This window comes from Cyanistes caeruleus, chromosome 6 (assembly GCF_971803275.1).
Source record: "Cyanistes caeruleus chromosome 6, bCyaCae1.hap1.1, whole genome shotgun sequence".
Lineage (NCBI taxonomy): Eukaryota > Metazoa > Chordata > Aves > Passeriformes > Paridae > Cyanistes > Cyanistes caeruleus.
This window is the reverse complement of record NC_141706.1, coordinates 48,265,748-48,279,490: the sequence shown is the minus strand read 5'-3', so window position 1 is coordinate 48,279,490 and position 13,743 is coordinate 48,265,748. Positions and strand designations below refer to the sequence as shown.

General features: G+C 38.2%; 1 protein-coding gene across 8 annotated transcripts in view; it reads right to left on the bottom strand.

The window, feature by feature from the left end:
- The window catches only part of NRXN3 (neurexin 3), a 972,437-nt gene that overhangs the window by 118,138 nt on the left and 840,556 nt on the right, over nucleotides 1-13,743 (bottom strand). The window lies entirely within an intron of this gene.

Genomic DNA, 13,743 nt, shown 5'->3' with positions numbered 1-13,743 from the left:
ATAAGACTAAGAACAATTTGAAGAACTCATCTAATTCAATGCTCTGCCCCAGGACAAGATCAGTAACATTTCAACCTCCCTTAGATTAGGGAATCTTGTTTTGGGTTTCTGAGAAAACAAGTGCCTTACCCTCGATAATCTAACACAGAAGCACAGTAGGAGCAAACCTAAATAAAACTCAGACTAACAAAGGTGGAAGAAGGTTAATCAAACCTTTCCAAGAACGCAGAAGAAACAAAAATATTGGCAAAAATGTGACTCAAGTCCTATTTTATATGTGCATATTATGCTGAATGACTTCAGCCCTGTAGAAGCTGAGGCTGTGGGCAGGAAAGAAAAGCAGTCTGCTTTAGTTCCAGGAAAACTGAACTAGTGTACAGGACAGAGAAAGCAGTTACCAGTTCAACCTCTGTAAAAGTATGAAACAATTTGGGTGTCTACATTACTAGATGTTTGAAATGTTTTGTAAGGAATGTGTAAATTGCTGTGTTTTTTCACTGACTAGATCCAAATTGAGCCCCATGCCAGGCAGCCAAGACTGAAGTGTCTATTAAAGAAAAACTGAAACTACATATTGATCTTTCCATTTAAAGCAAGAAAAAAAATTCATTTTGCAGGAAGAAATCAGAGGTTGGAATAAAATCCACTGCAATTGTCCCCACATCCCACTTCTTTGATTCCCTTGTGAAAGGTCAGGATGTGATTTATATTGCCCAGTGGGAACAAGCAGCAATAATCAAATACCAAAAGCACTTGATTTGTATTGACACTTTAAATTCTATTAACTCTCATTTATCTGGAGGTTGTTTATCTGTTTTGTGTATTAGGCAAAGTCAGGACAGAGAAACACTGACTCTAATTTACAGATTACAGATACTACATGAGTGTAGTATTTTGCTCCCAGGAGCAATGTGAGACTGAGGAGAGCACAGTTGCCTTTGTAGGGTGCATGTTTGAAGGTAAGAAAACTTGTGGCTTTATACCTGCCTCTTGAAGGGTCAGTGGCTCACTACCACAACCCTCCAAACAAGAGCAGCTCAGTTCCAGCAGACCTGAAGTCTCTGCCTTGGTGCTGGTAGCTTTGGAGCTGGGTTGGCTCCACTAGAAACCTTCAGATGTTCCTGAATCTCATTTCCCTGTGCACAGATGATTAGGGAGATAATAGGGGGACTTAAATATACAAATAGAGAGAGCATGTGCAGTCCTTTCCCATTAATACAGTGCCACTGTAGAGGATCTGCTCAGTCAGTAACAATAATGAGAGGAATGTCTACAAGGCCCTTAATCAAATGTCACTGATGAGGACTGGAAAGCTAACCAGCTACAAATAACCAAATGGCAAAAACTCTACGGAAGGGGCCAGTTCTCCTGGGTGAGTGTCAGGAAATAATTAAAAGCACGTAAGAAAATGATGAAAGAAGAAATTTATTAAGAGGCACTTCCTATCAAGATTGCATATTAGACAGTGCTACAGTGTCCTCAGGGAAATTCTTGAATTATTTAAAATTTTACTTGAAAAAGCAGTGGGGGATATCAGTTTATTACAGAATGGAATAATGAGAGCAAGCAGGCCTTTCCCATTTCTAACTGCTACAAATCATGAAATCAATTCTTCTGTTTGCATCAGTTTAGAAAAAGGAAAAGAGAATTCTAGGACTCTGTAGTAACCCAATATTTCTTCTCAAAGACAGATGCTATTCACAAAGTTTTGCCATGACCAGGGCACCAGGTACTCGATAAGTAGCAAAGATGTAAATTCATTGGCCCAGAAAGACCTCCATGTTCAGTGAATTGTAGAATATTTTCTATTTAAGTCACCAGAGATAAGGTAAATTGGAGCTTTATCCTCAGTTTACTGATGGGAAAAATTGAGCTGCAGAGTGGTAAAAGCATTACCCAAGATCACAGAGAAAGGCATCTCTAAAACACAAGGCTGGAATTTATGAACTTCTGACTTCCAGTTCCATGACTGGCCCCTTTAATTTCTCACCATCCTTTCATACAATTGCTCTACTTGAGATTTCAGCATTGGATTTTAATGATTTCATGCTTTCCTGTGCCTTTAGCGAGCAGGGAGAAGGCTGATGTGGATGCATAAACCCTTCTGTCACTGCATGTCAGCATGTCAACCTGGGATTACAGCTGGCACTCTTCTTTCTGCAGGCAACGTGATCAGAAAAGCACAAAGTTGTTGTTCAAGCCTGTGATCCCTCAGGACAGATGTTTGTTTGCTCATTCTTACTGTGCACACATGTGTGTTTATGAGAGAGAGACAGGGACAGAAGGAGAGTTAAGGGGGGGAGAGAGACAGAAGAAATAAAACATAAAAACTGTTTGGCCAGGAGAACTGAAATACAACTAACCCAGGAGAGAAACGTAAATATATTAATGTCTGGGAATTCACTGCACTGTGCTGTGCAGCAGGGTTCTATTTAGCCTGAGTCTCCATCTAAGAAATATTTCTCCATCCTTCTCTGCACTACACTATACAGATAGATTTGATGGCTGAAACAATAGCAGTTGGTTGGCTGAGGCTTTGAGCAATGTGGTCTAGTGGAAGGTGTCCCTGCCCATGGCAGAGGCTTTGGAACTAGATACTCTTAAAGTTTCCTTCCAACACAAGCCTTTCTGTGGTTCTAATTAATGTTATGCCAGAAAATGAGAAATTTACCAGAAATCATTATTAATAAGGTTTATACTTGGTACCTGGACCTCATACAATCATGGAGCAATGGACACAAACAGATGAGAACAGCTCAAAATATCTGAGGATTCTGTCAGGACACACATGCCTGTGTGAACAGCTGCATACTTTGGCATGGAATTGTTGGGAAGGGCAAGCTATCAGGATACACCTGTATCTCTTAGTATGTAATTATTATTCATGGAAAATGGATGGATGTCGAAGAAATACAGGGAAAAATACACATGGATTGTATCTGTTTTGCACCATAGTATCTCAGGGACTGGGACTCAAAGGCCTGTGGAAAGTATATGAATGCAATGCCAACACTTGGGGATACTGCTCAATCCAGGATTCTGAAATCAGATACCAGATGAGAACAAGTAGGCAGAAAGATACATCAGTGCCCTATGGATACTGTATCTTGGAATATTTTAAGTGAATATTCTGACATAGAGTAAATCTAGGACTATGAAATCATAAAGCTCATCTCCTCATGTTTCAGTTTATGCCGTTCTACCTTTGTCTAAGGTTAATACAAGTTTTCCTAGGGATTCACCCTGTGTTGCAAGAATTTATCTTACAAAGAACCCTAGTCAACAGAACTAAGCTAAAAGGAAAGAACTAAGACTTGAGAATCAATATCATCAATGGAAAAAGAATCAGAGAAATAGAGAAAAATTACAGATGCCACTAAACTACCTAGGTTTTGGTTTGTTATGGTTTAAATTTGGCTGAACAATGGGTCACAATGCAGCAGAGTAACTTCTCCAGCTGCAGAAGTGGGAGTATTTCCACACAATCATGTCATCCTGGATGAATTAATCAGGGGGAAAAAAAGGAACCACTTGCTTTCCAGGCTGAGAAGTAAAAATGTAATTACTGTATATATGATACAAACACATACAGCTTATTTGACTTCATATTTTAGATCACAAACTAAATGCAAAAGTAGGACAATTATTTTAGAAGTACTTTTTTTGGGAATATTTTTGTTGTTGCTATGGTGGGTTACTGTAATTCTCTGGAGTGTCAGACACTTGACAGGTCTCAGACTCAATAAGCTTGATTAGATGAACAATCAGGCTCTGGGAAGACAGAAGAGAATCCCAAATCCAGGACAATCATAAAGAAGTGTCATTTTGACCATTAAAGCAAATTTTCCTCCAAAGTATTTGGTATTCATCTGTAGATTTGACATACTGGACATCTAGTCTGATTCAGAAAGATGTAAGAGGGTTGCTACACTAATTCAGCTAACAGATGAATATGTAATACATAGAATACATACCTCTGTCTTTCTGGACAGCACCAAAAGAAACTTTGCCTTAAATTGTCAGTAATTTCTGGTAATATTCTCTTTATCTAGGCTATAAACAAGATAAAGTATCTTGGCTAAATTAAAACTAGTATTGTCTCTATGGAATGTATTTGTATGTTGGAACAACCTTTCATGTGATTGTTATGTAGCAGTAATAGACTGCTACAGAAGAATAATTCTTATTCCTCTCCCCTCTCACTGATAATCTCAAGGACTATCAGTGGGATCTTGGGTGGGAATTAGATGATCATGGCTACTTGCATGAAGATACTTTTCTGTGTTTACTTCCTTCCTCAGGTAAACTCCTTCTTTCAACCTTATTGCTGTTAAATTATATTGTTTTGCTTCATTACCTTACATGTCTTCATAAAGACCCGCACATTTCCTTTTTTCTTGATGCCAAGCTGACAAACTCAAGTGCTTGATAGACTGCCACTCACGTGGGCTTGAGGTACTTGGTGAAATTAAAGCTACAGCTTGCTCAGACTGAATATAGTGTGTTGCAAGAGATCAGATCAGTTTTTAGAAAAAAAACAAGGAGTAATGGATACTGAAAACTGCAGTATAACCAGGTATTTTTGTTAGTTATTTTGTTAGTTCTCTCTTCTGTCCTCAAAAACAGAATTTGGAAGACAGAAGATCCCTACAACACTTCTATAAACTCTTTGAGGATGGGGCAAATCAGAAATAAACTACAGCTTCATTTTCTGCTGTGGGAAAGCAAAACACAAAGTATGGCAATTAAACTCTAAGCATAGTGGCGGTGTGTGTAAAGAACATTTATGTAACATTTATACCATGTCAGATCCTATCCCATCATCCAGTATGGAAGCACATACTTTAACATGAATGTGTTTGCATGAATTCCAAAGTACGTTTGTTTGTTGATGACTTCATGTATGGAGGTTCATATGTCAGTGGATACAGGGGAACAAAATTTGAGTGTTCATATCAGGTAGCCATATTTATCAGTTTTCCAATTCTATAAATATATTATAGATGCTATGGCCCTGCAGTGACAAGCTACAATCAACTCTTGATTTCATCAACTTGTCATGCTTTAATCATCCCTCTTGGCAGATCTTTCAACATATGTCACAGTACTGCCTTCAAAATGTGCTTCTCCAATTCTGTTTTATTAACCCTGTCTTTTTATATGTTTTAGGCTCATTATGAAATGCAGTAAATCTGTCAAAGGCACTTTTTATGCTGCCTCCAATTCATGCTGATAGGAAGCATCTGAGAGCTCATTTAAGTCCCACAAAATGAGTACAATATGAAAAGTCAAAAATCCACAAAAAAGTATGTGACAAGAACCCCGGTGATCACATTCAGCCTACAGGGCTAAAAAAAATCAGTTCTCTTGTTCCTTACTCACTGCCCACTCAGAAGGACATTTGGATAGGAGAATATTGAGACCACAGTGGAACCTGGTAGCACCAAGAAAAAAATCCCTTCAGCATGCAGATCTAGCAACACATCTTATTAATGATTCCAAGTTGTCCAGCACAAGATCCGTGTGTCTTTTCATGGAAACAACTGGATTCAGCCAAACTTCTTACTATTACCTTGGTTCAGAAGCAAGGTTTCAGAAGTGAAAAGGAGATCATAACTGCCTCAAGTCTGAAGGAAGGAAGGGATTGCTAAAGGGGCACAAGAAGGCAGAAGCCAAAGTTTTTGTGGGGAGTTGAAGGGTGGAAAAAAGAGGAAATTACATGTCCAAATCATTCTGCAAGACACAGAGTGAATTTGGGGAAGGAGGACCCAGGCTCTGCAAAGCACAGAGAACTAGCAATTTTCTCTATGAAGGCTCCACTACCGAATATTTTTAAATCACTGAAGTGGTACATCATGAGCCACGTAGAGGTACTGTGCAGGGATAAGTACAAATTTAGTAACTTTTTGCAATAACTCACACATCTCAGTTAGGTCTTCTTTTGAGTTTTCCTTGTTAATTTCACAATCAGCATTAGACTTTGCATCACTGAGCTCAAAAGAACTAATAACCACAGCATTGCATATTATTTACAATATCAGTGCAAATGTCAGCTGAAGAAAGGATATGTAGTCTTTTCCTAATTTCCTCAGTGATACTACTATTAGACCATCTAAACTTACCTTCTTTTTCTTGTCTAATGCATTATGAATTAAATAAAGCAAAGCTGGAAGAGGTAATATCCCATTGATAACAGTTAAAAACAGACCAGCTTTCAGAAACAGAAGGTGCAAAAAAAATTACAGAAGGAGAAAACTATAATGTCACTGATTAAAAAAGAAAAACCTATCAAGAAGAGCTTATATATCTAGAAATAGGTCTGTTTTTTTCAACTGTATTGGGCTGACTCACAAAAACAACTAACCTTCAGTAATTCTGCCTTCGTAAGTGAAGACTAATACAGATATCACACACTATTTCTCCACAATTAAAGCACTCTTTCTTCCTAGGTTGATCAGCAGGTAGCAAAACAGAGCACAGAGAAGTCGGCTCAGTCTTGGGAAATCTCTGTCTCCCCATGTTCAGCAATAAAGCCAGTGAGATGAACTGCAGCATGCACAAAGAACTAGATACAATCTTGTGAGACCTTCTGTTTCAAGGACAAGATGGGGATAATATATAAAAATCAGCAGCCATGGGTGGGAGCTGCCTTGTGTGCTTTACATCAAACAAATCCTTCCTAAATTTTGTCTTTAACAACTACAACAACCACTGCATTATCTGAGGAAATTCCTCATCATAACAAGCTCTTGTGTGTTTTGTGTAATTCCTTTACAAATAACCTTGAGCCTTCTGTATGTCCTCTTAATATCTCAGGAGAGGATCTCACTTTCTCCTTCTCTCTTCCTCTCCTGCCTGCTTTCTCTAACCCCCCCTCCTCAATTATCTCTTGCTGTCTTCTGGGTGGTTATGTTTAATCTCAGGATTAGGCAGAAGCCTGCAGTTTGCTTTGAACAGCTTATCAGCTTCCAAGAGACATTTACAGGGAGAGAAAGACTCCAGTTTTGATAGCAGTAATTGTATTTAGCTTGTAAGATACAAGGCTATTTATCTCATGACTGTGAAATCACAGAGGGAGAGAAATAAAAAATGTCGATAAAAACAGGAGAAGAGAAGAGAAGAGAAGAGAAGAGAAGAGAAGAGAAGAGAAGAGAAGAGAAGAGAAGAGAAGAGAAGAGAAGAGAAGAGAAGAGAAGAGAAGAGAAGAGAAGAGAAGAGAAGAGAAGAGAAGAGAAGAGAAGAGAAGAGAAGAGAAGAGAAGAGAAGAGAAGAGAAGAGAAGAGAAGAGAAGAGAAGAGAAGAGAAGAGAAGAGAAGAGGAGTCCCTTCAGTAGAGGGATGAGGTGGGAAATGGACTTCATTGAACAAAAAGATCATGTCAGCTGTGGAAGGAGACTGAAAATAACAAGAGAAAGGTAACAAATGGCTTGAGTAGGACAAGAAATGACCTGTTTCAAATCAGACTATGAATTCTCATTCAACAGTCACGGTTGCATAAACTCATGGAATTTTATTTGTAGAGATGGGTAGAACCATTTTTAGAGATACTGAGAACCAACACTGCATTTAAATATAGCTGGATCTGTAGACATCCACATCTCTGGAAATGAAATCTGTTTTCTTGTTTTTCACAGAAACTCACAACACCACCCATCAGGGATTGTGGGGTGCTATGCAACACTTATTACTTAAACTAGCTTCAGGTTCCTCACTTACAAAATATCCCTTCCAATTCACAACAGTTCTTTGCAATACTCAGTCAGTATTCAGTCTGCTCTAGCCAAAACAGCTTCATGCTTCGTTTTTGCATGTTTCCATGCAGGCAGGGAAGAGTTAGCATCATCTCACTGAGAAATATTCAGCACTTTTCAGAAGTATCCAATGGGTAACAGCAATACAAAAAAATGCCAGATTCCAATTATTCCAATACTTCTAATCATAGAATACTTTTCCTAAAGGAAGAATAAGATGGAACCAAGCTTTCAATCTTATCAAGACAAACACAAATACTTCAAGTTCTTTCCACCACCATAATTAATTCTCTACAGTTAAAACAGATGAGATTAAAAATACATCTACTTTTTTGATGTTATAGAGATGTAGTATATAATTTCTTCTGTCCCAAAAAAAACCTCTCAAAATCTTGACATTTTCTCAAACATGAGAGATCATAAAGTAAAAAAAAAAAAATAAAAAAATAGAAAAACTGACTTTCATAAGATTCTTTCTACAGCCTTTGTTGCATCACCTTTCACTTAAATGTAAAACTATAACCTCTGCCTGACATTCTGTATTTCTTTGTGAGTAGTTTAGACTAGAATATTTGGAAAGTAGTTGCAATGATTATCCAGCTCAATCAGGGATAGCCAAAAGCCAAAGTATGTTCTTAAGGGCATTGTCCAAATGCCTTTTAAACACTTATGACAATCTGTCTAGATCTAAAAATGGTTCCATTTGACCAGACTGTCAGTAAAGTAATACTTCCTAAGATCTATTGTGAACCTCCTCTAGCACAGCTTTGAAACATTCCTACATGTCCCATCAAAAAGTACCATGGAACTGCTTCCATGGCACCTGTCTCTGCTTCCACTCCTCAGAAAGCTGTAAAGGGCAATGTCACCCCTAGTCTGCTTTTCTCCAAACTCAGTGACCCCAAAGTCCTTAGCCACCCTCCATACCACATGCCTTCCAGCCCTGTCACCAGCTTTGCTGCTGTCCTCTGGATATTTTCATGGATGTTCACATCCTTCTCAAACTGTGGGGCACTACAGTGAGGTCTCACTGAGGTGAGACCACACCAAAGCTGAATAGAGCAGGACAATCACTTCTTTTTCCTGGCTGTTTGTGCTGGTTTATACGCTCCCCAGGACGTGGTTTGCTCTTTTCACTGTCAGGGTCCACAGATGACTCACACTGAGCTGCTGCCCACCAGTCCCCAGATCCCTTTCTGCAGGGCTCATCTCCAGCCACTCCTCTCCAAATTCATAATAATGCCTGGTGTTACTCTGCCCCAGGTGCAGAATTCAGAATTTGTTCTTGCTTAATTTTATCCCATTAATCATAGTCCAATGCTCCCATGCAGCTAGAATCCCCTGCAAGGCCTCTTATCCCTTGAGGGATTCAACAGCACCTCCCAGTTTAGTCTCATTAGCAAACTTCCTACATCTACTACCTTCCCTTCATCCATGAGATCTTCTTACCACAGAAGAATGAACATATTGAACAGACCTGTGCCTAGAACTGAACCCTGAGGAGCAGCTCTGGTGACCACCTGCCAGGCAGATGTAGCCCCATCCACCACCACAGCCCTTTGAGCTCTGCCATCCAGCCAGTTCCTAACCCAGTGCACTGTGCATGGCTCAATCCACAGCTGGGCAACTTGTCTGGGATGGTGCTGTGAGGGATGAGATCAGAAGCATTACTAAAATCCAAGAAAAACTACATCCACCTCCTTCCCTTCATCCATGAGGCAGGTGACTTTACAATAGAAAGACATCAAATTAGTTAAATGGAACATTCCCCTTGTGAACCCTTGTTGAATGTGCCTTAAGACTGCATTATTCTTTAAATGCCTTTCAATAGCATACAGTATAATCTTCATAATTTTTCCAGGATCTGAATTTAGACTAACAGGTCTGTAGCTCTCTGTATCTTTTCTCACACCTTATAAACTGTAATAGCAATGGTTAGGTTCCAGTCAGCAGGACCTCCCCAGACACCAAGACCCTTGTTGGATAATTGGGGGTAGGGGCCCTGCTGCTAGCATCCTTCAGTATTCCTTCAGTTAGCAAGAAAAATTATTGAAAGAAGCAAGTAAGAACTCAGCCAGTTTTCTTCCCTATCTCACATAAAGTGCGTGGCACAAATCAAGCTGCTTCAGATCTTTCCACCAAGCAAATGAAGAAATACATTTTAGCAAGGCAAGGTTTATGCCTTTCACATTTTAGATAGGTAGGAGAATCTAAACCACTATCACTTTGACCTGTCTCTAGAAAGCTTATTATTTTAGACAAAGACTTTGTCTCACACAGACTAACAAAGATGTAGTTCAAATTGGATTGCTTTCAAATGAAATTGAAAAAAGAAGATATGCCCAACAGTTCAGGTACATTAAATGCTTCCAACTAGAAATACTCTGAAAGAAAATCCCAGCACAGATATCAGGGTCTCAGAATCAACTTTTTGTTTTATAGGTATGCACTTATCTGGCCACACTACCTGCCAGAGCAGTCAGTTCTGCTGCCAAGAGCTAACAGTCCAGCTTTTCCAGAAATAAAACTTCCTCTCAGAAATGTACTTCAGAGACCAAATTAAGTAGGGGCATAGAGAATGATTTTTTTTTTTCTCTTATCCATAGCAAAAACCTGCAGAATAATGTAATTTGAAAGGGGAGACTACTACAAGAAGACTGAGAGAGAACTCAAGAATGATAAAGGGGAAAAATATAAAATATGTACTGTGTGGATGAAATAATGAATCCTGATAATAATCCAGTTTAATATCATCTTATTTCTTGTTTATAAAATGCATTAAAAAATCCAGGCTACATTTGACTTTCTAGATTATACGCTTCTTTAAATAACTGCTTCCTTCCCACCAGTTGCCCTTTTTCCTTTAACCTTCTCCTTTAAAACATTACTTCAATAGGATTTTATTTTTCTTATCATGAATATACTTGCTTTACAGCTTCTATTCACCTAGTTTTGTTTTTTTTTTTCCTACTGCAGAAAATGTAGTTGGTGCCTGGATGAATGAACAGGAATATCAGGCTTGTTTTGACATACACTACAAATCTGGCATCACACAATGTCTTTGCAAGGAGACAATGGACAGAGTAAAAAAAGAAAACGTCCTGCCTAAGAAGTAATGAAAACTTAGGGAATGAGGTACACCAGTTCTGTGTAAAGATGGATTTCTAACTATTGTGAAAATTTCTGTAAACTGTCTCAAATTGGATGGGTTTCATTTTAATACAAACAAAAACATGTCAGATACTGCCTCTTCCTGAAGTCTGGGTCCAAAACTACTCCCTAATCAAAATATTTATTTAGATATAGATAAGGCTCTCCCCAGGAACATAAAAGCGGGAAAATAACAATGACCATGCACAACCTGTTTTTTGGGATGTACACAAAAGGATGAATGTGAGGAAACAGAACAGAGGCAGACAAAGAAAACTGTACTTTAGAGCAAATGTTTTATACCCTGACTGAGAAAAATTTTATCACATTGTGATAGCCAACTTAACGAATCAAGCATGAAGAAATTTGCTATCAGTACAGCCTATGGAAAAAACCCATCTCCATACCTGTGTTCTTGAGAGAGAGGAGAAAGGGCAAAACTAATGCAAATAAAGCACAAACAGCTCAGTGATTTTGGCTGAACCACAACAGCTCAGTTGCAGATAGCAGCCTCTGTACTAATGCTACTTTTTTGACATCTCCCAATTCTCAGGAGCTTTGTCTCAAATACCTATGCAGGCCCACTGTTCTGTCTTAATGTCCAGTAAGAGAAACTCTGGCACTTTGAAATGGTACTAAAGATGAGAGATCATCCCTAGTAATTTGGATTATTTCAGTCACAAAGACAACTTTGGCTCCAAGTTAATTCCCTCATTTACCATTTTTCTCTAACTCTTTTCCTTACAAGAAAGTGTAAAGCTCATGTTGCAGGTGACTAGAATGCAGCTGGATGCTATAAAATCCAAAATGTCAGTGCCTGAGTTCTAAGTTTGTTGTCATTCTATTTTCCTTGTCTTTTATTTGAAGGTGTAAAAATATAGCTTTGGAGCCTTTTGGTCCCATCGGGCTAGTTTCAGTTAATTTCAATTTAACTAAAGATTGTATTTTAAGGAAAGCCAATATTACCTCACTTTGCTCATTTAATGAATATCCAACTTTTATTTGTACTTTTCATTGAGCAAGTAATTATGAGTCTAATGTATAATCCTTCCACAAGTAATAAAACTCAGAGAGGAGCATGGGAATGTCATTCAGAATGCAGCCCTGACTGAAGATTTTCATGCATCACATGTGCACCATGTGTGATGACAAAGAGGATACACTGGACAGTTTACAAAATTTGTAAACATTAGGTTGTAGCACTGTGTGGAAAACCAAGTACACATGAAATCGTTCATTTTACAGACAGTGTGCCTGAGCAAGTATGGTCTACAAATGCATTTTTTTAAGCCCTACAAATAACTGTGTTTCCAGAACTGACATGACACTATGCGAAACATAAGGGATTATTAAGCTACTATCACTCAAGTTTGATAGGAATTTAAATTTTCAGCAGATTCCAGTTGAAACACACCAGCTTAGCCTGGGGTCCATCCAACCACAAAGCCTTCACAGAGCTCAGTCTCAGCTGAACACAGGTTTGGTCTTGCAGTCAGATCAAAAAACAATAGTGCAAGTTTGGTTTGTGAAAGACAACAAGTAATTAATTCCAAAAGCTCCTGTTCAGTCTTTTTTTCTAAACCATTGACTGCCCAGAAAATGGGACTAATAAGTATTGGTTTCCTGTAATTATTGGTTCATTGAATATTTTCTGAATCTTAGGCATTCATAATGCCACTCTGTTATATGGATATTCTGGTACTTAACATGAATTGACATCAAGCCACAGTCCTTTCCTTTGGGAAGGCTGGAACACTGCCCTCCTCCCTTGGTTTTTTTTGTTTGTTTGTTTGTTGGTTTGTTGGGTTTTTCCCACAGCAATGTAATATCTTTAGGTTTTTTTGATTTTTGCCCTATTTTTTTTAAATTTGGCTTAAATATTAGCACTGTGTTTGAAAGAAGTAAGAAAACAAATAAGGGAGAAAGCTGCATGCATGAAGTATGGTCTTACAAGCCTTATTTTTACAGGGACAGGCTGAAAAATACATCACCTACAAGCAGACAAAAATTGAAATACATGCACAGAAATGAAAAGGTGTCTAGAAGATAAAGTTGTCCTTTTTTCTTAGGGTACAACTGCAAACACTCAATACTAACCCAGAACATAAGATTAATGCTGATTCCATAAAACCATACATCTTTTAATGAAAACACAGAAATATCTTTAGCCAAGGCAGAAGCCCAGGGTACTGAGGTAGTCTCTGAGTGTGATTTATTTTCCTTTTTAAAAAAAACCCAAAAACTCTAAAGCATTGAGCTGAATATTTTGTTTCTTTACACCAGAGACTTAATACAGCAAGCGATATAAGGAGAAAATTTATTCGTAGGGTTTGTAGTGACTTTAATTGGCTGCCAGCTTGATTGGAGGTATTTTACAAAATAATTGATGAAGGGAGCAAAAGAAAGATCTTCAGTTGGACCTTTCTTAGCTCACTTTCCTCTCAAACCAATGGATAGCAGAGCTAGACTCTAACTCAGCATATCTGTCATAGAATTCTTCAAAAAGAATTTTTTCACAGAAATAAGGTTAATAATTGAAAGGTATCTGTTTGTATATACTTCACAAAACACTGACAAAGGGACATATGTGGTAGAGAGCAATACAGCATAGATGACACACATTTAAAAACCTTTCCTGTGTGCTTTCTGAGGGAGTAGAAGAGATGAAGTCATCCCCTTGGATTAATTTATTACTATAATGTCACATAAATTAGTATACAACCTCAAGTTAGGATATTTCCTATAATTTAAGTTTCTTTTGAACAGTACCTACACAACTAGCAAGAAATCTTCCCTTTGTCCTGAGTTACTACTGTACAACCTAGAAATAAAGAACTGAATGT